Source organism: Sinocyclocheilus rhinocerous, unplaced genomic scaffold, assembly GCF_001515625.1.
Source record: "Sinocyclocheilus rhinocerous isolate Xijiao unplaced genomic scaffold, SAMN03320098_v1.1 scaffold1841, whole genome shotgun sequence".
Taxonomy (NCBI): domain Eukaryota; kingdom Metazoa; phylum Chordata; class Actinopteri; order Cypriniformes; family Cyprinidae; genus Sinocyclocheilus; species Sinocyclocheilus rhinocerous.
The window spans coordinates 837,927-842,775 of NW_015666172.1; positions in this window are offsets into that span (position 1 = coordinate 837,927).

The following is a 4,849-nucleotide window of genomic DNA, read 5'->3' on the forward strand; positions in this document are numbered from 1 at the left end:
AAAAATAAATAAATAAAATAAAACAAGAAATGTACAATAAATAACTATACAGATTAACAGTAAATGTTCCTCTTTGTTGCACTCCTGCCTTGTAAGTACATCATGATGACAAAAAACACTTGTGTGTGTGCCTGTCACATCTAGCTACTACTGTTTTCTTTGTATTGCTCCTTTTTTCTTTCTGGCTACATGGGGTCCTGTTTATTTTAATCTTAACTGCTTTTTTAAATATAAAATGACGTTGATTTGTGGGGCACCTGCTTAAGCGTCTGCTTATATTACTTGCAGCTAGTAATGGACCCTCTTTTGAAGAACTGTTTTTGTCAAAACAACATTAGACCCCCTTTGACTTTCATTGCATGGAAAACAAACACAGGGACATTTTTTGAAATATCTTTTTTTGTGTGTGTGTTCTGCAGAAGAAAAAAAGAGTCATACAAGTTTGGAATGACATGATGGTGAGTAAATGATCACAGAATTGTAATTCTTGGGTGAACTATCCCTCTTAGATTCTCATAAGCTACAAAATAGTTTTCTAATATTATCTCTTAATAAAATAAGACTTGTATAATACCTGTAGACATATTGCCATTTTGCTGTTTAATTTGAATTACTTAACTTCAGCAGTCATAACTAAGATAATTAATGTCTAAGAATTGCCTCCCCATGACCACCTTGGCAGAAATCGATGCTTTGATTATGAAGAAAATTTATCTTTTTTTGACAATGTTTACATTTAGCAACTTCAAATTGAACTAATATGTGTCTACTAACCTAGACGTAATGAAAAAACAATGGCTCTTACCTTGTTGGAAGGTGGAAGCCACCTGCTCTTTTAGAGTGTTGGGTTTAAATTTGAATTTATGCCTTTTGCAGATGATTCTGTACAAACTGACAGTGAAAGCTTACAAAGTTGAAATGCATTCAAGGTATACATGGCTTATGAGTTTGTGTGTTAGAATCGGACCCACGACCTTGGTAAGGCTGTAGTGTACAGAATTTGGTGCATCCACATTGCCAAAATGTTATTTCTCTATTCACTCTCAGAAAAAAAGGTACAAAAGCTGTCACTGGGGTGGTACCTTTTCAAATGGTACAAATATGTACCATTTAGGTATTAATATGTACCTTTAAGGTACTTATATGCACCCTTTAGGGGTAAATAAGGAACAAAGTTGCACCTTTTGAAAAGGTGCCATCCCAGTGACAGCTTTTGTACCTTTTTTCTGAGAGTGTTTTATCAAACTTTTCTGCTTTTGAATGAAAAATTTGTTCAATAATTTGTTTATAACTGTAATGCTATTTGCATCTTATAAATAAGTTCAACTAAGGAGTTATATGCTTTACACTTATACACTCTCAGAAAAAAACAGGTAACTGTCACTGGGGCAGTATCCTTTCAAAAGTTACTAATATTTAGGTATGTACTTTTAAAGTGCTAATATGTAAATTTAAGGTACTAGTATAGGCTATTTAGGGGTAAATAAGGTACAAAGATGTACCTTTTAACTTTTGTACCTTACACTCTTAGAAAAAAAGGTTTAAAAAGCTGTCACTGGGGTGGTATCCTTTCAAAAGTTACTAATATGTACACTATACTAATATGTACTTTTATATTACTATTATAATATGCAGCTTTGCATATTTACCTTTCAGCTTTTTTGGATGAACTATATCTTTTAGATTCTCATAAGCTAAAAAAATAGTTTCCTAATATTTCCTCTTAAAGGGGTCATATGATGCTGCTAAAAAGAACATTATTTTGTATATTTGGTGTAATGAAATGTGTTTATGCGGTTTAAGGTTAAAAAACACATTATTTTCCACATACTGTACATTATTGTTTCTCCTCTATGCCCCGCCTTTCTGAAACGCGTCGATTTTTATCGCATCATATGACCCCTTTAATAAAAATAAGTTATGAATAAGACCTGTAGACATAACATTTGTACATTTAGATATGTACAATTTAAGTTCTAATATGTACTTTTAAAGTGCTAAAACATCATTTTAAAGTACTAATGTGTACCTTTAAGGTACCGTTTAGGGGCAAATAAGGTACAAAGATGTTCCTTTTAGCTTTTGTATCTCAGGGTACCACTCCTGTGACAGCTTTGTACCTTTTTTCTTATTGTACCATGTGTGCACTATTTTTATTTTTTTAAATAAAAAAGATTTTATGTTAACGTCTCCTGCCCCAGTCATAAAATAGCACCCTCAAAATACATGACTACTGTTCTGTTTCCTCAAGAGCTACTGAATGTCTATGGTATGGAGGATGTTGTTGAGATAAGACCTCTAAAGAGCAGGGGGTGGCATGGCGTCTGCCCGCGGGCAGAAGGGAAGAGGCGTGGCATTGTTGGCATAGCAGTGGGAGGAGAGAAAGGTCAGCTAGTTTGTGGCATGTGTTTGTGCTGATACAGTGTTGTGCCAGCTGCTGCTGGATATCAAGACTCCTCGTCCTGCGATACTTGGGGCGCAGGCAGGTCACCTTTTTATAGGACAGCCTTATGTTAAAGGGAAAGACACGGAGGCGGGCCAGAAGCTTTGCCTGAGGGATATTATACAACCAAATCAGCTGGCGTGCGATCGGACGGCGCAGGGGGGTAATATGAGATGCAGGAACTGCACAATTTTAATGACCCATAATCCAGCTATTAGCGAGCGAATGGTTTTAGAGGCACATGAAGATCATGCTTGATTTTAAGTACGGCCTGAATAACTAACCTGTTAGCTGATAACTGTGTTCGCATTGCTCACAGAAGAATGCTGATGTTTTTAATGTCATTCTTGTTTTGTTTTACGCAGGAGCCACATGAGTCATCTTTTCACTGAGTTGATTAAATTTTTTTGCTGAACTTATTTACTATATTTTTGAATCTCCTTCATCATCTTCATCAAGAAACCACCCACTCTTCTCCCATTGTTATTTGTGGCCCACTTGTTTCTGTTCATTATCCCACTTGCTTCATTTTGTGAATCTATACTGTCTACTATAAATCTTTATAGAAGTGGATGGATTTTTCTGCATTGGATTTTTTTTTTCAAAGGCTATTTGAATGTGCATTTACTGTATGGATTATTGTAAAAAATCACTAAGCAACTTCAGAATAATGTCAGGGAAATGAGAGTACAACAGCTAGGGATGCACAGATAATACAATTCTGGTGATAATTATTTTCATGTTATTATTATTTTCACCTTTTTTAAAAATAAATTAAAACACTAAAAACTAAAGTTGATCATTTTAAATAATATAAGTGAAATTAGGCATCACACCAATATAATATACAGTATGAAAAACAGATATTATTTCATTTAACAGTATTATTAAATTGTTTGTGTTTTTTCAAGACTAATTTTGAGTGAGCATTAGATGATGCTAAAATCTTAAAGTGTGTACACAATTATATAACCAATATTGTCTAATATATATCCAATGTTAGGATATATAAATTAAAAACTGGCCATTATAAATAGGCACTTAAATTGATACTGTTGTTAAGGCTGTTAACAGGTTCTCTATATAAAACACACAAAATTTCTCCTGCTATCCATCATTCCTTGAATGAAGTTCTTCTCCTGACCTAAATTCTTAACACTCTTCCTTGAGAGGTGTTATGTGAAATGAATGGATAACATTACAATTTTATATTGTATGTTTTTATCATTTTTTACTGTTGTTGTTTCTCTGCTGGTATTGAATAAACCACCATATTAAAACACACAAAAATGTGTGGATAATGTGGTGAAGGGGATGTTTTAGGGGATGTTGTATTCCTCTAATATCTCACAGTATCCGTATAATGTGAGTGTGTGAGAGAATGTGTTTTTACCACTTCAGTTTGATTTGGTATTACAGTTTCATCCCTTTTGGCTGCAGTGATAATGGATCAAGGTCAGGTGAATTGATTTCAGGTTAAGAAATGAAAGATATTACCAGAAATTTCTTGTATTTTATACAAAACGCCGTTTACAAGATGTACTTTTAGACAGTCTGTTTAGTGTCGTATCAAATCATCAATGTTTTTTTACAGGGAAAAATCAACCGAACCTCAGTTCCAAAAGAGCAAACTATAAATGCTGAAGAGTATTGTAAACTATTTGAACTACTTTTTTATTTTATTTATTTTTAAGGTTTTGTGATTGTTCTTTCAGTTAAAGTGTAACTTGAAATCTAATCTATCATATTCTGTCTTATTCCTGTGATATCCCTATGATATATTGAATTTTCATTAAAAGGAAAATTTGCAATGTACCCACCCTCAGGCCATCCAAGATATGGATGAATTTTTTCTTCATCAGAACAGATTTGGGGAAATTTAGCATTACATCACTTGCTCACCAATAGATCCTCTGTTGTAAATGGGTGCCGTCAGAACTTGTGATGTTTTTATGTTTTTTGGACTCTCATTTTGGTGGCACACATTAACAGGATCCATTGGTGAGCAAGTGATATAAAGCTAACTTTATCCAAATCTGATCCGATAAGCAAACCGGCTGACCTGAGGGTGAGTAAATGTTCAGCACATTTTCTTTTTTGGGTGAACTATTCCTTTAACCATTGCCAATATAATTAAATGTAAACATATTTATGAAATATATGGGTGAGCCTCATTAAAGGGTTAGTTCACCCAAAAATGAAAATTAGCCCATAAATTACTCACCCTCAAGTCATCCTAGGTGTTTATGACTTTCTTCTTTCAGACGAATCCAGTCAGAGTTGTATTAAAAGTTGTCTTTGATCTTTCAAGCTGTTTAATGCCACTCAGCGGGTGTTGCATGCATCAGTCCAAAAGAAGTGAAATAAAAAGAGCCCATCCATAAAAAAAAGTGTCTCACATGGCTC